The following is a 26,555-nucleotide window of genomic DNA, read 5'->3' as shown; positions in this document are numbered from 1 at the left end:
TGGTGGTACCATCTCCTCACGAAAGATGGGCATTCGTCAACCGATACTATTCTGAACTAACCTTACAAGAGATACATCATACCGAATATGTTAACCAGTGTAAAATGTTTAAACCGTCAAAACCTTTTTCCATCGATTCTTCGTCTTCCTTCAATCTTTCCTTCAATTAGCAATTGTGTGAAACCATATTTATGGCCCTTAAAATATGACTGAAAAATTCGCCTTTTTTCATGTTAATTATTAACTGCTGTGTCTTATTCGTTCTTCGAAAAACCTCTATGTTTCTTAATTTGTCTACCGAGAGATCCCTCATCATAATCATCATCATCTGATTTTGAAATACTTTTAGCTTTTAACTTCAATCTTAAACTCGGTATAATAATAATAATAATGATAAGAAATAGCTTTTAGCAGAACTTTAACGAGTTCTTAACGAAATTTCTCGATTTGATTATCAACATCTCATTTTAAAGAAAGCTTACTCGATACGAACTCTTAGCTCATTATCACAGTACTATTGCTCGTAAACTGATGACCTAATACTTACAATAGGCAAATCTCTCGACGTTTTGGCCTACTACGTGGTTCAATTCTCCTAATATCTTCATTTGTGGCATTTATCTTGTTGTATGAATGCCATGGACAGTTTCTACAAAAAGCCCTGCTACAACATTCTTGGTACCATTAATGGGACTGCCGTAATCGATTTTGCTATTATAAATTAACTAATATTTTTAAAAAAATCCTATCGTTATCCTTCAAAACAAGATAACTGGAATCAAACCTTTTAGGATCAATTTTGTTGAAAAATCTATCTCAACAATTTTTCTCTTCTTTACCGTCAGTTCCGTTGAAGGAAATATTCCTGCATTAAACGTTTTCCCTAAGGATCACTCAGGGTCACCAGTCAAGTAAGGATTTGAACTATTCAAGTGAATAACACTTTTTACCTTCATAGTCTGAGACGTTACCCAAAACCTACTCTTCCGCACATTCTAGATTGCTTATCCAGACATCAAGACTACTGAAGAGACATAGACTGCAATAACACTCCCCAAAGTAAGTAATTTGACTTAAAAAATATGTGCAGAATTTTTTTCCACAATATTTCATATTTCCACTAGGATTCTCATAATTGATTTGAGTGTTGTTTTCTGCCCTTCCTAGCATTGTCACTCCAACTTCGCAGTCGACGCGTTTTGGAGTACCTATTCTCAGTCTATGCTAAAATCAATTTTAGCATTGTATATTATAAGTAATTTTGATAATGCCAAGTTAGCGACAATGCTAGGAAGAGCAGAAAAACACTCAAATCAAATAGGTAAGCAGACTTATTTTTTTAAAAATTAATTTATATTATTTTTAAACATTTTAAATACATTTTTATTCAATTTAATCACGTAAATAATTTTATAATATAATTCATTAAATTTGTGTAATAATTAAAACTGTTGGTGAAATATGTTTTTATTGAAAAGAAATTAAGCATTAGATTAAGAATGTAAACTACATAATTTTTTTTTTAAACACTGATACTGTCTCATCCGATACTGAACTGGCTTGTGCATCTCATCAGCAATAAGGTTTAAGTTAACTTAAATTAAAAATATCAAAGAATTTGAAATAATTAAAAATATTAAACACATCGAAATTCTTTAATTTTAAATATGAAATAATTTTTAGATTGATCACTCGGTATTTATCTTACACTTAAATGTAGCACAAAAGCACTGTGGATACCGGTGCCCTTTGGTAGTGGGGTTTCAATTAACCACACATCTCAAGAATGGTCGGCCTGAGGATGTTCAGGATTACACGTTTACCGGTACAGTTATATTAAATTGATAAGTCGTTAATGACTTTAATTGTTGATGCGACTATAAATAAAAAGTATTATTATTCAAAAATTTTAGATTAAGAAAAAATTGGATTTTTTCTCGTTTTTATTTATTATTTTTTAATTTAATTTTTATTTTATTTATTTTTTATTAATCATAACGAGATTCTTAAGATAGGAGAGGGCTGTGCATGATTTCAGGAATACTGAAGGATATTTATTTAATGAAAAATGATAATTTTAAATTATCCTAACTGTAAAATAAGATGTTTTGCTTACGGCAATACAAATTTTTCGGAAAAATGTTCAACGTTTACAATTCAATTTTAGTTATGTCTTTATATTAATTTATTTAACGTTAAGTATATTTTATAAATGTATTGTTTTAGTATTTTTTAGATTATTTCTACTAAATTTATATTAAAATTTTTCGTGTAATAATAATTTTTATCCAGCCAAATTATTTTTGTTTTTCAACCTAAAAAAATGTAACTTCCATTCTATATTATCATATTTTCTCAAATCATCATACTATTATTTGCGCACCTGGTTTCAAATATCTAATCCGAAAAATCGTTCTGGAATTACAAAACACAAGTAAACACTTATCATTTACTTACAGTTGAATTAAAATATTTTTAAGAATCATATTGTTTAAACAAATGTATATTTTTAATTTTTTTATAAGTTTACTAAGAAAATTAAAAAAAAAATAATAAAATTGATAATATTTTATAACAAGAGAAAATATAAAATTATCAGAAAGTAAAACTTTATAAAAGATTTTAATCCCGTAACTCCTAAGTATCTTGCTAACAGCGTAATGAAATAAAACCAAAATGAGTTAATAACACATTTTAATGCGAAATATTTCACACAAAGATGTTGTACTAAGCTAAAATTATTATACAGACAAAAAGTTTAGATTTTATAAGTTCAGCGTCGGTATTACGATTTAAAAATTATTTTATTTTATATCGAGCACCATCTTAAAATAAGATAAATCCCGTTTAAGGGGAGGTTTATGGGTGTAAGAGTTAACAGTACAACTTTTAAAGAAGACAAATGTTGTAATAATGTTTTATGCATGAAGTACTTTCTAAGATGTATTTGCTTCAGAGATTAATTAACTTATAAAATGAAATATTACACAACCAGAAATTCATTTTAATTTTTGAAGTACAACTTTGTTAGTCGAGTACAAAAATAACGTGGAACAAGTCGAGATCCTTTGGGAGAAAAGAGTTTCGTTTAAATAGAATAAAGATGTTTTAAACTATCACTTAGGGAGAATTATAGATTCTTCCTCTATTTCTCTATTTTCTTCTTTTTTTTCAGTAGAAACTATGTAAATTTTAGTTATTCAGAATATTGATACAACAAATAATTATATTACTATATTTTTTCTTGCAAAGTAAAGAATAAATTGGAAAAGATTATAAAATGTGTAATATTTCACTTTTCCATGAGGTATAACTTCCAAACAATTATTGCTTACACACGCCTACACTCACATTAAAAAAAATTCTGAAGCGTACAACACATGACTTCTATGTACGCCTATTAAATTACGTGTACATATACACATTTTATTAAAATGAAAAGTACATAAAATTTTATTTCACTAATAACTTCTGATATTTTTTCATATTTTTTTTTTTTATTGTAATTATTGAATTATTATATGCTTAATTTTTTTTTTGTTTTTTTTTTGCAAACAGAGGTTAATAATTATTAATAAATCAATATATTTAAATTTAAAAAGAAAGTTAAAAGAAAAAAATGAAGTCGGATTTGAACCGATGTGCTATCCAAATTCCTCTTTGTAAGATCCAAATATTTCATTAACTAAAGTTTAATTTGGCTATAACTTTGGAACCAATGAAAATAAGTAGCACTTATCATATATCGTTGAAAAGCATATTCAGAATAGCATATAATTTTTTATCGTTGAGAGCTTATTACTGCAGTTAAGAAAAAGTAAAAAATCCAAATTTTTTTATTTTGAGCTTTTTTGGATACTTCCCGTCCACTCGATTGCAATCAAAAGGGTAGGTGCACAACTAGATGTTACAACAGTCGTAAATCCAAAATTTCAACATCCCACAGATAATCGTTTTTGAGTTATGCGAGTTACATACGAGATAAGTACGTATATACATCACGCTGAAACCAGTCAAAATGGATATTTCCGTTGAAATCTTAAACCGAAATTTTTCGCGATCACAATACTTCCTTTACTTCGTACAAGGAAGTAAAAAACCAAATATGAAAATACAAATTAATATTTTTTTTAATTCTAAAATTACAATCAATATTTATTGTAATTCTGGTGGGAGTAAAACTTTTGTCAGTCTTTACGTTAGTAATCGAAACATAAATCTTTGATGTATAGGAATGGTTGAATTGAAATTTCTCAAATCGATCAGAAACATTAGAAGGGAAGACAAGTTAAAAAATGGAAGTATACAAGCGGGTTTGGAATTACACATATATCGGGCAACGATTTGTAAAGACACATAGAGAAATCACATGATGCGTATATCTCCAAAACGGATAACTTGAAGTACGATGCTAGCTGTTAAGAATAAGAAATACTTGAAAACCGAGGATAAGATGGTCTAATTGGGAGAGATCATTGGCCTAATCCTGGATGGATCGAACAAGATAAAGTAAACAATCATAATAACAATCAATAAGATCATAATAACAACAACAAGATTTTCTCATTCCTCAGAAAATCTGGTTGATTTTTTTTTATGTGACCATAAAAAATAAATATTTGTTTATTTTTATTATTAATCATGACTCGTTTGTGTTGATATAAATTAATTACATAATTATTTTCACATACCAACTGTTTTTATCATTATGTCCGAGCGCTTTCGGATATTAATCCATCATCAGGACCATTTATTTGTTATAGATTATAATTATTTCTTTCACAAATTAATATATTAGATGAATTTTGAATTAAAAAAAAAAAAGTTATAAATACAACTGATCGTCAAAATGTAAAAATAATGTCGACGGTGTCCGTCATGTCAGTATGAATGAAGCTCTCAGTTGCTATCGTAATCAATTGTTGTAATTATAATTTCTGTTTTGAAAAAAATTTAAATTAATCTAATATATTAATTTGTGAAGGAAATAACTATAATCCATAACACATAAATGATCCTGATGATGGATTCATATCCGAAAGTGCTCGGACATAATAATAAAAATTGTTGGTAAATGGAAATTATTATATAATTGAAATATTTGTTTGTGTGTAATGAAAGATAGGAGAATAATTATTTAAAAAAATATTATTTTTTTAATTGTATCTTTTATACGCTTTTGTAATTAATTAAAACAGAATAAATTATAAATCTAATTACTCTGTTTTACACAGGTTTTATGAAGCACAGTAATAAGTAAGTTTTAAATATGTAATAACCATTACTTTCATTATTATTTAAATCACCTTATTTTTAATTATTGGAGTAATATTTAAATATATAATCTTATAAACTACAAATAATTTTAGAAAAAATACAACGGAAAATAATTTAAAAATTCTAATAAATGTTTTCTACAAAGTGGAAACATTAATTTGATTGCTTTATTTTATCATCTCCAGTATTTTTATAGCTGCGATGTGTGCAAATCCCCTCAGGACTATAAACTACCTGTCAGATATTATTTTTCTGAGAATAATGATGTCCAGCCAATCTCTGCGTGAGTAGAGTGAATGGATGAATATAACTGTTTTAAATATTAAGATCTCCGTTTCAATGAGCTCATTAAGCGGATAGCTAACTACATATTCCGCTTAATGAAGAACCCAAAAAGAAACTACTTTATTCCTTATTTCCCCTAGAAAAATTGGAATGATATCCTTATACTGTTGAGATTAGATATGCTATTTCAGGAATTATTGGTATCTAATCGCGTATAACGATTCTGTAATAACGCCTAACATACGTTAAAATTAAATGTTAACTTTAATTGCTAAAGTTAACAAATCTGAAAAAAAAGATTAAAAAATTTAGTTCATTTAAAAAAAATATATATTAAAAAGTTGCTGTCCTAGATAAATCAAAGATTTATATTTTAAATTAGTTTTGAAATCTCACAGTTAAAAAGAATTAGGACATTAAAATTGTTCAAATGGAAGTAAGAACTACTTTACAATTTTTAGAAACTTTTTATTTGAAACAGTTTTAACTTCTATATCTGCATAAATGAATAAATAAATATTTTATTTAGTTCTGTGCATAATTATGCATTCTATAAATGGCTTAAAAAATGGCATTATTACTATTTTCATGGATAAGCAAAGAAATTTTTCAATATTTGTAGTAAATGATCATAGAAAACGAAGGAAAATTTAGACCATCACCAAAAAAAAGTAATAATTGAATAAAAAGAAAGGATAAGCTTCATAATACTAAAAAAAGTGAAATTATATAAAATAATACTAATGAAAATAAGTGAAGATAATAGATAAAATCAGAAGGCGTAATTTTGAAAAATATTTTAATAAAGTATAATATACTCAAATATGTTTTGGGTATATGTACCAGTGTATAAGAGAATTTAGAATATTCAGATTGATAATATTTAATAACACAATCAAAAAATGTTTTGATAAATTTTTGAATAATCAAGTAGGAAGATCTTATAAATAGTAAGTAAATCTATTAAAAATAAATTATTAAAGTCTCAAACATAGATGGGGCTGTGCCTGTTAAGGAGGAAATAGCTGATATTTTTTTTAATAATAGACTAATAAATGAATTTTTTAGTAAACGAAGGTACATGAATTCAGAATAAATTATTCAGTGTTAATAAAATATAAACCCATAAATAACTGTTCAAAAATAAACTGTTAAAAATTAAAACTTAGAGAATACTTCTACCGCAAAATATTATCTTATTTCCCTTTCTATTATTTATTTGTATGAGACGGTTAAGGTCCTAAATCCCCGTGAGATGCTACTAAAAATTTTAAGTAGAAAGGATAGTGTTGGGATAGGCAATTTTAAAGGACGTTGAAAATGAAAAAATATACGTATATACGTTCAGGCTATAACATTACTAAAAAAAAAAAACGACAACCGTTTAATATTTTTTAAAGCTAATTTCAAAAGTGGCCTCCCTAGTACATCCCAAGTAATCTTTTGGATTGTCATACCGAAAAATCTACCGTTTTGAGATAGGAAAATTTGCTAAATTTAATTTTTTTAATGTTTTATTTTTGAACAGTTATAATTGTATAACTCAAAAAGTGTAATTCTTAATTGTAATTATGTAACTCTTAAAGTTGTACCTTCAAAAGTGTACCTTAGGTACACTTTTGAACTATCTGTAAAAAATTAAGTGGTTATGGTTGAAAAGTTATTTAAGGATTCTCATAGTATAATAACCTGTAAATCTTTTCATCATGAATTTATTTCAAAATAATTTTTTTTTTAGAATAACAAAATGAATATATATCTATTTATTATTAATATAATGTTGTTTTCTTAAACTATCTTAAAATAAATAGTATTTGAATGTTTAAATTCAATTGTTACGAAACAATACGAAAATAAAGTTTGAAAAAATGTTAATTTTTGTATCATAAATTACCTTTTTTTTATTTTAAATTTATATTATAAAATACTACATTATTGTATTAACTAATTATAAGAATAACTACTTTAAAGATAAATCTTTTTTTAATATCTTTATTTATAGTTGCTTCAACAATTAAAGTCATTAGCGAATATTCAGTGCAATATAACTGTATACGGTAAATGTGTAGTCTTGAACAAAATCAGGCCGAACATTCCTGAATCGTGTGGTCAATTAAAACTCCACTACCAAAGGTCACCGGTGTTCACGATCTAATATTGAAATCCGAATAAAATAAACTACCTTTGTTAGGATTTGAACCTGATAACTTCGACTTCGAAATCAGCTGATTTACGACGACGAGTTTACCACCACTAGTCCAAACCGGTAGATTGAAAAAAAAATTATGTATTGAATCCTAACTGCAAATTATTAATGGAAAACCATCTAGTAACGAGTTCTTATTTTTTAACAAATTAAAAAAAATTATTATTACGTTTTATTTTTTATATATTAAAAGATATAATTATAAAAATTTAATAATTAATCGCCATTTTAAATTTCAGTAACTCCAATACAAACTTAGTAAATTGAAATTTGCATAAATGTATAATATAAGACACCTAAATATACGAGTAATAAAATACATGATAGAAATACATTAAGCTTTTTTTTTTATTTAGCGATGTTTAATTACTTAATAAATTAAAAATTTAATTAAGACAAAATTCTTATAGGTATAAAAAATTTGATTATAATATAGGCTAATGTATGAATAAGAAGGAAGAAAAAAATTAAATAACGTTGCATAAACATAATAAGAAATATACAGGAATGACAGATCCTAATTACAAGAGTGAATCAGTACGGCTTATAGAGGAATGTCGAGTAGAGATAGGCTTATATCACAAGCCCCAGACCGCACAAGGCTCAGCGACCATAGGGAAGCTAAGCTCTGTTCAGCCGGATTTACGATTGTACGTATGTATCCTATGTGTGAAATGGTGTATATGTAGGTTACGTGGGTGTTTTTGTGTGAGTAAATCATTTTGTTGTTTATGTGTATTTTATGTATGCCACGCGTCACACAGTTAAACAGTATCATTAATTATACAGATTTTCTCTAGATTCTGCTTAATCATGTTATTCTCAACCTCTTTAAACACAATTTAGATGTTGTAATACATCTTACATAAAATTAAATCGCTGACTCAATTATAAACCACCTAATTTTTTCTAGGTGTTTCTAGTACACCTCATTTACACTCATACATATCCTCTGAAGTAATACTTTACGGTGATTCCGGAGGCTAAACAGAAAAAGAAATAAAGAAAAGAAGGTATTTCTAGTACGCCCTTATATCTGTACCTGCAGTATAAAGCAACTTGTCCTGACTGACTGATTCATCAACGTCCAGCAAAAATTACAGAAGATAAATTGATGAAAATTTATAAACACGTTCTTCTTACGGTGTAAGTGCGCGCTAAGAAAGGAGCGCACTTAAAATAGAGTAACAATGAAATTTACATTTGTTTTTTAATTTCTCGGTAACAAATGATGATATCAATCCGATTATTGGTGTGTGTAATTTTCATGTAAATATCTAAAAACCAAGTTCTAGATTTTTCGAAAGTCGACCTTGAAAGGGGTGAAGAAAGGTAAAAAAAAATTGAATAATTGAACATTTTTCCCTTTTCCGACTATACTAAATATATTCATTAGATTGTGATTTGCAAACACTCTTAAAATAACTACCTAAAAGCCATATTGGGTTTTTTTTAATTTCCATTTTTTAAGGGGTGCGACGGTGTACGGGGCGGCGGCTTAACTAATACAGTCACTGTTACTGTACGTGCGACGTGACTGGCTGCACCTGCATTCGGTTGCTTGACTAAAAAATATAAAATAAAATTAATTAAAAGTTTTTTTTTTTTAAATGATAAACGAAGTAAAGTCATCTATTAGTGGCGTTAGTTGGATAACTATAAGGACCGGGCAAAATACATTTTTATCCGTACGAAATACTGGTACTATTTCTAACTAATATTTTTAAGATGGAGACCGACTATTTTGAAACCCACATTTTTTAGCACTCAAAATTTTGAGTTCTGTACTGACCAAACTGTTGCTTTGAAGAAATTACAATGCTCTGATATTTTTTTATAAATTGAACAGGCTTTAAATTTTATTTATTATTATTATTATTCTCACAAGCATGAGTTTAATGAACACATCTAGGTCCAAGAGTCAGAGCCATCTGGCTAGATAGGAAGGGCGAGCGAAGCCATGATCGACTAAATATTCCCTGTCCGCGTTACAGAAGTAACCATATAGCGCGGGCGAAGCCGCGACGTAAATGCTAGATTGGCGATTGTAATACATTTTTTCTTTATCTTTATTGGACGATTTTCTTATCTTCCTTTTTTGTTTTTCTTTATTTAAGGTTCGGGCAGAAATTTGTTGATTAAACAATAAAACAATATTGTTGATTAAAAAAGTTTTATTTATAAATGAATAAGTTTGCTATTAGTAAAATATTGCGGGTGAAGCCGCGACAGAGGAACGCTAGTATATATGTATATATATATATATATATGAATTATTACAAGGTTATTAATACTCGTAATAAACTTATTGCAAGTTCTTTAACTGAATTGACTGCTTACTTGAAAACGTATTTGTTCCGTTTTCTCTGTAACATTCGTAATTAATAGTAGGTTTTATGAAATATCTTTATATTATGAACTTTGTAGAAAATGGTAAAAAAGAATTCTACAAATACATATGAACTTATATACGTCGTACATTCACGTTTAGAATATAATGTAATCATTTAAGTTCCTCCAAAAATCAGAATGAGTCATATCATTGTTCGTACCATAAATATGACTCATGTAGACCAATTTGTAGTAAATAAAACATGTTTTTTTATACTTATATACGTGCAAATTTTGCTAAAATCTTCACTTCTTCTTAAAATAAAGATATCCACGTCAATCGAATCAGGCAGTAAAACTGAAACACAAAATACTTTTGCTTGCGAGAAAAGACATTATTATCAATTGATATTTTAATAAATCAAAAAACCACTAAAAACTCCAATCATTAATTTATTTAAAGTAAAACTTAAAGATTTTGTTACGGTACTATTACTCTAATATTTTCATAACATGGCACCGTTAATATTTTATATATAAAATATAAATAATGAGTTCAGTTTACCAACAATTAAATTAATTGTTGATAATTATTTTTTTTAATTATTTGTTTTAATTAATTGTTGGTAAGATGAACTATCATTATTTATATTTTATGTATAAAATACCAACGGTGCCATGTTACGAAAATTTAACCTAAATTATAACCAAAATATAATGGCAATGAAATTCTTTAATTTAAAGTTAAAACTACACAAAACTATTGCGGATATAAAATTTAACAAAAAATCTCTGAACTTAATTGAAATTAAAATTTTATATAACAAAAAACATAATTTAAATATATACATATTATATGCGGATTTGGGTTTTGAATTAGAAGATGTAATATTTTGCGAATTATTTAAAATAATTGATTTTAATATTAACGGTTTAATGAATTTTAAATACACTATCATGAACAGAAAGTTTAATAGTGTGATGAATTATCAGATAAAACATAATAATACAATAATATCGGATAATATAATTAATCATAAACACAACTTTGGAGTAGATATTGTTAATAATACAGATATTGAATTTAACGATAATAAAATTAACATCACTAAACGTGCATATAAATTTAATATACCAACGTGAAATAAGAATAAAATTATCAAAAATACTAATACAGACGTGGAAAATAATAAATTTAAAATTGATAACATAGATAATAAAAATAAATTAAGAAATCAGTTTAATATAATCGATAACATTAAAAACAATAAAAATTTAATAATAAATATATACAGAAATATAAAAACAAATTTAAAGATAATAATGCATTTACTGTTAAATCCGATGAAACCAACACTCCTGTTATCATAAATAACAATTTATATTGAAAAAACAAATTTATAGAGGATAATAAATTTAAAGAAATAAAAGATATCACTAATAAAATTAAAAAAGAAATCATTTCTAACATTTAAAAACGCAAATACATTTTCAAGGATATAAACAATGTTTTAAATTAACTAATACCAATGCCCCAGTATTGAGGGTATTGGGGGGACTACTAAGATTCATTAAGCAGACATGCCCATAGGACCTCTTATAAATTATATTAACTCACCTACTTATCAGTTAAGTAAATTCCTATAAAATATATTAAAAAAGAATACATTAAAATTAAAACAAATATAATTTAAAAAATAACTATGAATTAATAAATATAATTAATTGATAATACAAACATAAATTTGATAACTAAACTTTAACACTTGATAAAAGATATGAACACAAATATTTCTGGCATATTCGGAGGCGGACAGGGCGGAGGTTTTCGCCGACACCCTGGAGAACCAATTTACTCCAAACCCCTCTCCCGCCACGAACGACGACCACCCAACCGAGGTGGAGTCCTTCCTCGTAGATTATTTAGCACAGGTGGAGGACGCCACACTAGAAATAGACCAAGTCACTGAGGCGGAGGTTTCCGCTTCAGTGACGCAGGTACGCAGACTGTTCGGAAGAGCGGCCGTGTCCGAACACGGCCATCTCCGGGACATCTGCCGAGAGAACAGTACTCCACAAGGTGTAAGAAAACGGGGCCTCATGCCGTATTAAACGAACCACCTTGAAGAGGCGGTACGAGAGTCAAAAAATGACAAACCAGGCTTAGGAGCCTCTATATCGCGTAACCTATAAATGGAAACCGCACGAAAATTCCGGCCGCGAGAATGACCGTTTTCTCAATTAAATTTTGTTAAAACTATAAAAAGCTTCACAACACCCCACACCGTCCCACGAAGAGACCACAATTTCATTTATTCAGCATATACGACTCCCTCTGGAGAACGGGGCGCATTTCTCCCTTCAAATAACTAGGGCACCGGTAGGTGTACTTCTGCTAGCCCATAGGTGCTGGTCCCGAAAGGACTTCAGCCGATGGACTGAAGGGGAATCACGCCGGGATTACTAGGCTCAAAAGGTACTCACGTTGGTCCATACGGATAGGAACGCAAATTACCAAAACCGTCCATAAATAAAGCTTAAAATATATAGCCATTAGATAACCGATGAAATCCGCCCGATAATAGAAAGATACAACAGCAAGGGACATTGACCACCAGTCGCTGCGATCTGTAGAGAGAAATATTGAAACTCCCGCCATTCTTCCGTTCCGTAACAAATATTGACACTAATAAAACTATAAATATAATTAATAATACTTTAACCAAATTAAAAGTAGATAATAATATAATGTATGAAGTAATAAATTTATTAAAATTATGTATTAAATATAATTATTTTAAATTTAATAATAAATGTTATCAACAAGAAAAAGGTCTCGCTTTGTTATCACCCCTTTCTGCTATATTGGCTAACATCTTTATGCATAAATTAGAAAACACTAATCTATCTGAATGATTAACAAACACCAAATTATATTATACAAAAGATGTGTTGACAATATATTAATTATTTATAATCAGCAACTTAACAATGAAAAGGATACAATAATTAAAGAAATGAACTCTTTAGATGATAGTATTAAATTTACTTTAAACCGGGAAAATAACAATAGTATTAATTATTTGGATATAAAAATTTTAATAATAAATTTAACATAGATATATACGAGTGCATAAAACCAACTAAACAAAATACTATAATACATTTTAATTCCTTTCATCCTTGGAATCAAAAAAATAGTAACTTAATTTTTATATTTATAGAGCAATAAAATATTTAAAACACAATAGTATAGAACTAAATAATGAATTAAATAACATTAAACATATTGCTGTAACAAATGGTTATAATGAAAATCTAATAAACAAATTATACTACAAACTAAATAATAAAATATATATAAAACTAACAAATATTATATTACTGGAAAAGATTGTGTTAAAATTGAATATAATATAAATTATAGTAAATTTAATAAAACATTTAAATCATTTGAATTAAAAACAACATGTATGACTAATAACAAAATAATAAATTATATAAATAATAATAGTGGAATGCCCTTAGATTTATTCCTTAGAACCCAAGTATTCTAAATGAATCTGATAATAATTAAAAAATACCGATTTTTGAATTTTTAAAACTTTTTTTAAATTTAATAATAATAATAATAATAATTTTTTAATAAAACTTTATCATAAATTACTTCCACCCCAAAAAAAAGTCTTAGGTAACTGTTTTCAAGTATAATTATTTTTCTACTGTATACTAATAAATAACAATGCCAATAAAGTATTACAACTTTATTGCCATTTTTTTTTTAAATTTATAATTAATTACATAATTTTTGCTGCTTTCTAATCGAAGTTTTACTATTGGTTTCCTTGTTTCATGCAAATACTGGAGCAGTTAATTTTCTTATTCTTAGAACGCTTCTTCCCAAATCAGCGATTTGGAAGTCGAGAGTTCCAGCGTTTAACTCCTAGTAAAGTCAATTATTTTTACACGGATTTGAATACTAGATCTTGGATACCGGTGTTCTTTGGTGGATGGGTTTCAATTAACCACACATCTCAGGAATGGTCGAACTGAGACTGTACAAGACTACACTTCATTTATACTCATACATATCATCCTCTGAAGTATTATCTGAACGGTAATTACCGGAAGCTAAACAAGAAAAAGAAAGAAAAGAGTTACACACCATACATAATTTGTGTACTTCTATTATTTATTTATTTATTATTTTTATAACTACTTTTACGACCATAAATGTAGTCATTAAATACAAATAATTTTAAATATAGATTTAATAAATTACTTTTTAGTAAAGTTTTAATTTATAGATACTTTATTAATTAAAAGTTTACTGCAATTTTTTTCTGGGGAGGGGGATCCGTTTATAGCTATCTACGTGTAGTTTCGGCTGTTATATTTGCTTTTCAAATACTTAAAGGATATTTTCTGAGTGTAGTATTTAACAATCGACTACTTTGTGTTAGATCCAGAGAAATCGTTTATTTTTTTTGAAAGCAGTATCCAATTAGCTGAAATCATCATTTATCAAATTCTGAATTTTATACACATTATCTCAGTTATTAGTAAATTTATTAATAATCGCTTGTATGATGTATAGATATAAATCATTTTTCTACATATATTGTTGAGGAAAAAACATGGCCTTAATACCGTGTTTTTATTCTATGAAAATTCCAGTTTAATTAAGTTTTTAGTGTTTATATTCATTATTATATTATGTTTTAGTACAATTTTTATTTATTTTAGTACATCATACTAAAATTTACGCATTCCTTCCTCTGTTTTACATCATTCCAGTTTTTCAAAATTTACTTTTCAGTGAACTATTGTGGATGGCTGCAAAGAAGATCATAAGGCCATAAAAAAGTTATCATGTACCAAACAGAATAAAATTTTTATTAATATTATTTTTCACAGAATTTTAAATATTCTGATAATTAATTTTTTTAAATTTTGGAAATTCTAGACTGATTTCTTTAAAAAAAAAAGTGGTATTTATTGTACTAGATGTATCGAAATGAATTTTACAGATTTTTGTTTTTACTGATATACTGAAAAATAGTAATTAAAAAATATGATGTGGAAACAACATGACTTCCTTGTACGCCTATTAAGTTACATGCACTAAATGAAAATTACATAAATTTTATTTCATAAATAACTTTGATATTTTTTCAATTTTTTTTTTTTTTTTAATTGTTATTGTTGAATTATTTATTGTAATTTTTTTTTACAATCAGAGGTAATAATTATTAATAAATCAATATATTTAAATTAAAAAAAAAGGAGATGAAGAAGTCGGATTTGAACCGATGTGCCTTCCCCTTGTGAGATCCAGATATTTCCTTAATTAAAATTTTATTTAGTTATAACTCTGGAACCAATGAAAAGAGCTTATTACTGCAATTAAGAAAAAGTCCAAAATCCAAATATTTTGTCAACTAGACGTTACAACTAGTTTATCAACTAGATGTTACAACAGTCCTAAACCCAAAATTTCAACATCCTACGGTTAATCGTTTTTGAGTTATGCGAGATGAATACGTACGTTCGATGTGACGTCTGTACGTACGTACAGACGTCACACCGAAACTAATCAAAGTGGATTCAGGGAAGGTCGAAATGGAAAATTTCCGTTGAAATCTGAAAAACCGAAATTTTTTCGATTGCAATACTTCCTTGTAAGAGTACAGGAAAATAAAAAAAATTACCAGTACATTTTTAAACCTTTACCATTAAATTTTTAAGTAGGCATCGATGTTACAGTAAATTAGGCAGTTAGTTGATTGTTTTAAATGAATTTATATTTCATTTTGAACCGCATTTCTAAGTTTTTAAAAAGACAAATTTTATAATTGCACTTGCATAACTCTTAATGAGTATAAAAATACCATTTCCAAAAGGCTAAAATTAAATGGGTTATCGGAATGCGGTACATACGATACATACGATACTCTAAGCGGTAGTTTTATATATACATATAAGGGAGTCTCGAAGCGTGGCACGTATAGTGATGGGAGGTAGCCCTCTTGCCTAGGCCATTTTGGCTCACCTGCATTCAAGAGCAGTGAGTCGGGGTGTGTCCGATGATGGCATGGGGGACCCTCAAGGGTGGATTGAGGGCGCGAGGCTATGGGTGTACGCCGTGCATGCCTATGGCCTGATATAAGAAGGATTCAACTGCCACGGCACCCTGGCACGACTGATAAACTGCTCAACGGCGGTTCTGGTCGCCCCGAGGGTGCTTAAGCAAACTATAAATGAGACTTCGTAGAAGAAAGAAAGATATGGTATTGATTAGTTTAATTTTAATTTTAAGTTCATGGTCTTTTGAGAACCTATCTCAAATTTTAATATTGGGGCCCTTTACACCCCGTAAGTGTTTGTGATTGTCCTTGTCTTTCATGTTTTAATGTTTATTGTGAAGTTTGTGTTTTTTTAAATAAAATGTAAGGGCCCTTTACACCCTTACATGTGACGATCCTGATGGAGATAATAATTTCTTTTAAAGAATGTGACGAGGGCTAATGACCTTAGCAGTCGATGCCCGTAAAAATTCAGTTAAAAAAAAAAAAAAAAAAAGAAGTAAGTAGTGTTAATAGACGAAGATTACGAGAAGCGCTCTACTGTGTCTTTTTCTGTCGAAAGCTGGTATGTCAAACAATGTACGCAGTTATGTACGATCATTCAGTTTTATAGAAACCAACAAATGACGCACTTGTAGCGTACCACAATCTCATTGTTTAATTTAATTCCTTTGTTTTTTAATTACTTGACGTTTGATTTTATATAGATATTTAAAATTATGTAGTGTAAGTTTCTTTCAGTATTTATTTTATTTTATTAATAATATTTCATAGATTTTTACAAATTTAAAATAGTAAAAAAAAAAAAAAAAAACAATTCCTGCTCATTTTTACTTCCTTATACGAAGTAAAGGACGTATTGTGATCGCGAAAAATTTTGGTTTTCAGATTTCAACAGAAATATCCATTTTGACTAGTGACGTCTGTACACACACGTACGTATGTATTTCGCATAACTCAAAAACGATTAGCCGTAGAATGTTGACATTTTGGATTTAGGAATGTTGTAATATCTAGTTGTGCAGCTCCTCTTTTGATTGCAGTCGACCGGACCAAAAGTGTTCAAAAAAGCCCAAAATCTAAAACAGTTTGGATTTTGGACTTTTTCTTAGATGCAGTAATCAGCTGTCATTGAGAGATTTTCAACGATATACATAAGTGGTACTTATTTTCATTGGTTCCAAAGTTATAGCCAAATGAAATATTTGGATCGTACAAGGGGAAGGCACATTGGTTCGAATCCGACTTATTTCCTTTCTTTTTTGTTTAATTTAAATATATTGATGATTAATAATTTTATATTAACCTCTGATTGTAAAAAAATGTGTATATGTAAATTAATAGGCGTACAAGGAAGTCATATAAGGTCCACATCAGATTTTTTAAAAATGGCATTTGCAAATTTTGATTTAAGAGACATTTATTGAAATGATTCGCGATCGAATAGTAGATTTATTCCTTATATAAAAGATAAAACACAGTATCTGAATCAAACAAATGAGTAATTGTATGTAAATAAAATTTCCTACTTCTCTGGATGTTATCTTAGTTGAAGAGAAAAAAGGTTCTTCTCTCTTCAACTAAGATAACACCCAGAGAAATAATTTCTTCTGGTTCCAATTATATTTTTTAACTACTCAAAAATTTTTTTAATGAAAATCTTTTGTAAACAAACAACAAAATCAAATCGAAAATAGAACAGTAATGAAAAAAATCATAGACAACAACAGTAGATTGACAAATTCAGTTTGGAAACTATGAAATAACAGAGTGCTCCAGGGTAAAAAGAAAGTGACTGTAGCGTCAAAGAGACATTGGTGTTTCTGAAGTGTACGAAAGCGCTTCCGGAATCCGACACTGACCGTACACAGTTGTCTTGTTCATAATAATTGTCTATAATAAAGACAATAATAATTATAATTAAAGTTCTATCGTTATTATAATTAAAGTCCTATCGTTGTAGAAATAATGGAAGAATTAATTTGATTAATGGAGATTGATGATAACATTTGAAATTTTTTTTCAGCAGGAATTGGTTAACTGAAATATAGGAATGAATTCTTTACAATTGTTTTATTTGTAATGTAAACATTTCCTTACGATTTTATTTTTAATAATATCAAGAAAAAATTTCAAGAAATTGTTTGGTTTAATCTAGATAAGTTCGAAAATATGTTTGCCAAATTAAAAAAAAAATTGAGTTCAATGAGATTTTATGGTTGATTATTTGGTTAGAAGGCAATATCTATATTTTATATTACACCAGAATGGTATTATTCTGTATTAATCTATTAAGAAAAAAAAAGTATTAATTAAATATTATTAATCACAGAGTTGTTCTCAATAAAAAGTGGTAAGTACAAAAAGTAATTATTTCAACTTTAAGCAGTTACTTTCCTTAAATGTTATTCTGTTTCTGTTATTATTAAATCGTGTAACTGTTTATTTACAACTACAGTATAATCCTGCCAACACGTATTGCAAAACACGTTTTATCTAAGTACTAGTAAATAATCAAACTTAGCACTCCGGTACATTAAATAAACACGTTTGGAAAATAATGTATATTTCATGAACATAAAGAAAACTAACTATATACCTAAAACTATAAAGCACATCTGTTAAATAAACAATACGTTTTAATGAAAATTACTTGCAAGAGATGCATTTTATGCGTTGCATGTACTGAAGAAAGGCAAGAGGTTTTTGCAACTATATGGCGGATGAAATGACAACACGTTTAAGTGTTTTTTCGTTAGCCTAAAAACCTTATTTCATAACAACATAAAAATGTCTATGTGAATGTACTTGTGTTCGATGTTATATCTCCAGAACTACGGAATCAATTTTGACCAATATTGGTCCGATTACTTTTATATATGGGACATTGATGCCCTTAAATATTCAACTTAGAAGGTCAAAGGGGTGAGGCTGTAAAGCAAGGTCATCCTCAGTATCTCGAGATTTCACCTAATTAAGGTTATATTTTTCTTAGGCACATTTTTAACGATTAGAAAATATCAATATTTGCAAAAACGTTTTGCAAAATCGCATCCCCACCAAAAAAAATATTATTGTAGTCGTCAGCTATGTTGTGATAACACAGGGGAGCGGTAGAATTAAATAAATAATATTTAAAATATAAAAAAGTAACTTGGTCTGGCTGCGTCACAAACTCGATCGCCCGGTTGACTCGGTACCTGGTGCGTTAAGCCTCGTGGCTACACCAGTCTGTCGACCGTACAAGGGAAATTTTTTCTATGTAAGTTGGGAAATTACATTAGTCTAGTTAATCCTGGTCTAGACATTCAATTTTCACACAAGTTACAAATGTTTTATCTCTTCTTCTGAAGCAATATCTAACGGTGGTCCGGGAGGTTAAAAAAAAGAAGAAAAGGGTTAATGCCAACCGTATCCACTAGTACTGCCACACCTGCGCGAATTTAATACTGTGTGCACGTGCGATTTAGTTACAATCATTGAATTAAATAAACGAAAAAAATACATTTAAGTAAAAGGATAATTATTTTAAATTAAATTGTGTATGTAAGCCGTACATCAGAAACAACCCACATTTGTAGGACTTTCCTACATATATAAAGGTATATAAGTTTACAATTAGTTTCGGAGGTTAAAAATAACAAACCTGCGTAATAATATATATTTGTAAATTAATAAATTTAGAAAGAAAATAATTTATGAAAATTGGGAACAACTGCTATATTTTCTGTTTTTTAAATGTTTTATATACAACTACATAATTATGTGCATTATTGGTGTTATCCAGTTAAAACATTTTTAAGACAACCTGGAAAGAATATCAGTAATTCGAACAATCAAATCTAGTAACAATTAAATGTGCCTTTTCTTTGCATCTCTCCACGGGTAGATAGTAGCTTTTAGAAAGGAAATTTGTTATGGATTTATCATTGATATCAATACTGAAAAATAGTGAATAATTTTTTTATTAATTCAATATTATCTAAAGTTTATATTTTAGAAAAATTTATCTGAGAACTTATTAACCGCTTTATTAAATAGATAGATTTTTCTAAATAATATTATCACTCTGAAACGTAAAGCTCTTTGAATTAATTCAATTATCACCATTTGAATACCAAATGATGGTTTGTATTCACCAATTGAATTAGTTATCCACATACCACATATGTAAGTTTATTGTTGTTAAGGATATTATTAGATATATATAATTTTATCATTGAAATAATGTATTCTGTTCCTGACATATATTGCAGGTCTTTCGTTAAAAATTTCTTCAACTTTTCGAGATTCAGTTATACCTTTTTACGATTACTAATGTAAGTAAATTTTTTATATTTATAAAACTAGTATTTTTTTTAAATCTTCGTTAAAACCTTTTAGATAAATTTTCATCATCTTTTTAAATGAATATTAAAGTATTCTACGTTAGTAGAAAAATTACTAAAATAAAACGGATTATTTATCGGTTATCCTGAAATTTCGGTCAGGATAACAGATAAATATTCCCAATTTTTTTTTATTTTTTGACAGTTATCGTTTTGATATTTACATATTTTAATATTCCATTTATTTCTTATGTCTAACGGGTTCAAAACACTCGGTGTTTAGAGTTGAATAACTTTCTCGGCCGGCGCACCGGGAATGTTATGTGTATTAATACTAGCATATTTTTTTTGCTATAGGTAATATCTTTTGTCATTTAATTTTAATTTTTTTTTTTGTAACATTAATATTTTTTCTGCATAAAATGTTTACAGCATAAATATTTTTACGGCATAAAATAACTAACTTTGTATAAGATTAAGTTTTGATAATTTTTATTGTTAATTATTAATAGAATTTTTAAAAATTGAATCCCAATCTAACATAAAAGTAACGCAACTGAGAAAAATAATTAAAAAATAAAATTGGAAAAGGAACAAAAATTTTTTCTAGATTTAAACAATGTATGGACCGAGTGAACAACTTTACTTTTAATCTTTTTACTCTAGTAATTCTTCATTTTTTGCGAATAGAGCTGTTTTCTCTCTAATCAAACCACGCCAATTTTTTGTTGACTTATTTTGTTAGTTCTTGAAACCCACTGAAATTCTTGAAATTAGTTCCGTTCTTGTGTTTTTTAACCGGTAATATTTATTTCTTGTATTTGTTAACGGATATCGTCAATCCATTAATTTTCTTTGAAGTTTTAATGAGGAACTCACACTCACTCTCTCTCTCTCTCTAACTATATATATATATATATATATATATATATATATATATATAGAGAGAGAGAGAGAGAGAGAGAGAGAGAGTGTGAGAGAGAGAGGGGGGGAGAATTAACTTTTAATATGAATTATCAGAATTATGTTTACATTCTAAACTTTAAACGAAAATGCGAAAGGTTTCTTTTTAGTATCTTTTCTTCTTTTTTAATTAAAATACATAATATGTATTTTATTTTAAAAAAGTTAAATGTTATTTAAATTTTACAAAGTATAACGAAGTAACGTTTTATTTAAATATCATAATAAATATTGATTATAAATAAAAATAACATGTAAAATGGGTTCAAAACAAACGCTGAATTCAGATTTGGATACTAACGTCAAACAGGAGCTAAATATCCCTCTAACCTTGAGCAATTTACGGGATTACTTGCAAATTTAAAGTATTCTACCGCTGGGCCTGATGCAATACTGTATAAGATGTTTCCATATAGCAGCTCCAAGATGAAGAACTTACCCCTCTTACCCCTCTTCAACAATATTTTGAAGGAAGGTTTGTTTCCAAAACTGACCTCTGAGAGCGGCTTCACGAAGGTAGTCCGTATCAAACTCCGTACTCAGTGGAACAATTTCTGGCTGCTGATACCTCCGACGGCCTTACATTGAATCCGGGAGAACGTCTTCGAGGAACCTTTTACTCCAAATGACAGGAGAGACCAACTAATTCAAACGCGGCTGAGAATTGGGCACACAAAGCTAACTCACGTCCGCCTATTTGGCTCCCCTCATCTGAACAGTAAAACTGTCCGTAAACTAGTTATTCCTAGACTGCCCAATGTTCAGGACTGTTTATCGTTAATTAAACCTGAGTTCAGATGTGAAGGGTTTGCTCAATCGAGAGAAATGCATCAAAAAACTGTTGCAGTTTCTCTATGGTAGTGGAAAAAGAATTCAATTTAGCGGTTTTGCTTACATAAGCATCCCTCACGGAGTACTGTCTGCGTAGTGAAAATGGTTTACTGGTCATATTCTTGTTTCAATATTTGTTATCCAGTGGTTGGTGTTTATTGCCTCATTACTTACGAACACTTACTTTTAATTAACTCGCTAATAACTCTTGTCGTTTATGTTACTATAAATAAAAAATGAAAAAATATATAGATAAAATACAAATACTTCATAAACTTTCGTATGTATTTCGATAAAAACTTTAATTAAATTTGCTAAGCTTGAATAATAATGTTTGAATTTAGAAAGTTACTATTATTAACTAAGCAATGCTGTGAAATAGAAACTAGATCGTCTCTTCATTTCAGATATAATTGTTTGTTCGCTTGAAGTTAACACTGAAATGGCAACTTGAATTTTATTTAATACAATAAGATCTTTCCTTGAAATTTGAAAAGTTATGTATTAAGTGAAAATGTTTTCTTAAAGTTTAGTTTTATGTTTCCAAAATTAACCTCGACAACTTCTCAAACTCTATTTTTTATACAAAAATTCATACAAAATAGAATATTTATTTTGTATTTTGATAATAGCTTCTTTTCTATTTTTTAAATGTTTTAACTTTTCTAAAATCACTTTACAGTTCAAAAAATCTATAAAATATATTATATAGATATATATTTATATCTATAGATATATATATATTTAAAATATATTTTATATATTTATATTTTATAATTTTTTTTAACTGTAAAGTGATTTTAGAAAAGTTAAAACATTTAAAAATAGAAAAGAAGCTATTCCCAAAATACAAAATAAATATTCTATTTTGTATGAATTTTTGTATAAAAAATAATGTAATAAGAATTATAAAATACTAATTATCTATACAAATATTTAAAAAATAGTTTTATTTTAATAGTTCAGTTTAAGCTCACTAATATGTAAGGAGAAAATATTTGATTAATGTGAAATTGAACAAAATGTTTAATTTTTAAAGAAAATTTGAAATTAAAAAAAAAAAATTAAAGAAATAAAAAAAAATTATATACAATTTCAAAAATAAGGTAGAAATAATAATAGTAAAGATGAACAAGATATTCGTTGTTGTTCTCATCTTCACAGATGACAGAAACCTCATCTTTGAAGATAAGATTATCTATTCTAAGATTGAGAAATGTGTATCTTTGAAGATAGTTACAGCTATAAAACTAAGCTTCTCATCATTATTAAGTATTTGTAATGCTTATGTATAATCTGGTCTGAAATATGACACTTAGAACACCTTTACAAAGCCAGAAGGAATTTTCAAGATACATAAATGAGATGTCAGCTCCCCATGATTGCTGAGCTTCCATAAATATTAATTATGTAGAAATAAATATTAATCTTATAATCATTAATCATAAATATTAATTATGTTTTGTTTTTAAAAAATATGCAATAAATAAAAATATAGCTATTATCGATTTTTTGGGAAAGGGGGGTTTTGGGGCAAAATTTAAAAAAAATGATAAGATAAGCATGCAGGCATGTACTGAGCTTAAGAGCTATTAAAATTGGGTTATGTTTGCAAAATTTTAAGAAAATTGACCCCAATAATATATATACCTAAATAAAAACTGAGCTATCAGTTTCCCATCTGTTGAGCTCTCATAAATATTAATTATGTAGAATGATATTTAGAAAATTAAAAACTTTAACTTATTCATGTCCACCTGCAAATTTTGCTAAAAAGAATTCTTAAAAAATATAAACCTTTATCCAACCAAAGAAGAGAACTGTTTTGGAATAGCTTTATAAAAGAATAAATAAAAAAAATTGTGTTATTTACAGTGGTGGCTAGTAGCTAAAATTAGTGGGGGTGCTGCTCCAGATAATGTTTTCTTGGGCCTTTTCAAGGCCATGGTTAAAGTTTTCTCTAAAATAAAAGAACTGAAAAAATGAATCAAATAGAGAATAGCTGGAAGCAGGATAATAATCTAATTCTATACTTTATCACATTCAAGAATATGGTACACGGTTTATAAGAACATTGTGCTTAAAAATCTTTTTGGATAGATTTGCCAATGAAAGACCCCTTGCTTTTTGTCATCTTCTGATCACTACTGAAAAAAACAACTAAATCGCTTTCACATTCCATCCACCGACTAAACTAGAAAAGGCAACGAACAAGGAACATTCCATATACACACACGCAGTAACAAAAAAAATCTACCTTCCACCAGCACGCCAGAGTCGACACTGAGGGAGCGACAGTGCTCTCTTTCCCTCGTAGCCTTTCGTGTAGCTTTTTATGTGCGCATGCGCACAACAACCAAACACCACGCCGCTGGAACTGTGAAGCGCATAGTTCCATACAAAGATTTTTATTCTTTTTCATAAACTGGAGGATGGCTACTGAGATTATGCTTAAGGATTATTTATTGTATAAGTATAAAGAAAGAATTAAAGAAAAAAGGAATCATTATATCAAATGTTATCGATAATATCACGTGGAAGTAGGAGGAGCTGTAGTTCCACAATGCCTATATGCGAACCGCCACTGGTTATTTATATAAGCATTACAGGTAAAAAAAATGTGAAAAATTACACATCTGTATTTTTATTTCTTCGTTGTTTTACCTAAAAACCTTCTAAAATGAATATAACTTTCATCAAATAAATAAATATTATACACAAATTGTTGCACAATTTAAAAAAGGTCGTCTTTTTCATTGATCTCTCTACTTTTATTGTTAATTAATTTCACTTTGTGTATATTATAAAATTTCTCGATTAAAATGGAAAAAAATATTTTCCAGAAAATATTCTCGTTACACCAAATAATAGTAACAGTGATAATAATATTTTTCATCATTTACCAAAAAAAATCACTATCCAAAGAAGATCGTGGACAGAAAGAAATATTAATAATTGCTTGCTTGCCTGGCGGGAATGCGAAAAATTTTATCAAAGAACTGGACTTTATGCGAATGGAGTAAATGTTTATACGAATCTAAATATAGAACAAATATTATTAAAAAAACCGCAACCCCACGAAAATAAAAATTGTAGTATATATTAATTTATTTTATATACCATTCATTTTTATTAACCGTGAAATCTTTTCTAGCGCAACTTGTTCTAAATATCTTTTTTCAAGAAATTAAGTAATAATTAATATACTTTACATTCTTATTAATAAAATACTATATGAAGAAACTGAAAATATTAAAACAGTAATGAGGAAAGAAAGGATAAAATTCTATGGGCATCTTTTCATTTCATTTATATGTAATACATATCATATTTACAGAACTAATACAATTCTTATGATTATTCGTTGTTTAATGAATGAAATCAGGCCGGTAAGAGTTTTATTTAACATTTTTTTTTTTAAACAATTTCTAAATTAATAACAAATTTTGATAATAGAAATATAATGTCATGTTTTTTGGTATCAGCTCATTTTGTTAAAAACAGTTTTATTTATATCACAAAAATTTTTGTTTTTTGAGGAGAAGAAATGATATCTGCGAGACTCTTACCGTACGTGTAATTTTTTTTTATATATCACTGCGTTTTGTTAGATCATTCTTTTATTTTTTTTATGAATTACTTATCATATGGATTATTTTATGGATTTGTTATTAGAATTTACGTCCTTTCTAGAACAAAAAATATACATTTTTTGAATTTGTCGGTCAATTTTTTTTGTTGATAGTCATATCATTATTCACTTCATACTATATTTTTCCTTTATTAATAAAACTAGTAAAACGACCTTCACGAATCAAAGATCCGTGATTTAATATTACACTTATTACTTAGTGTAACCCTCGATTTTTGTCGTATCAGTGGACACACTTCTTATATTTAATATTAAATGACCTTTTTTTATTTCTACATCAATTAATTTAAATAGTTTTAATTGTAGAATAAAAATCTTACCACTCGAATTTATTTTTGTTTTATGTAACAAACTTTTGTTGCCACATTTGCAACACTTTCCTACTGTTCGTGTTTTCTGTGTTTTATTTGCAGCTGTAATCTCTTGTAAACTAATATTTTTATTCTTTTTTAATGAAGTGATGGGAGTTAAAAAAATTGTTTCATCTTCAGTACTTTCATTTACATTAGAGCATTTACTATTAAAACAAGCTGTAGTAAATTTTCTTTTAAATGTTATTATTTCAAGTACATTATTAAGTTTTTGTACGCTACCTA

Source organism: Lycorma delicatula, chromosome 5, assembly GCF_047948215.1.
Source record: "Lycorma delicatula isolate Av1 chromosome 5, ASM4794821v1, whole genome shotgun sequence".
Classification (NCBI taxonomy): domain Eukaryota; kingdom Metazoa; phylum Arthropoda; class Insecta; order Hemiptera; family Fulgoridae; genus Lycorma; species Lycorma delicatula.
This window is presented reverse-complemented; position numbering follows the sequence as displayed.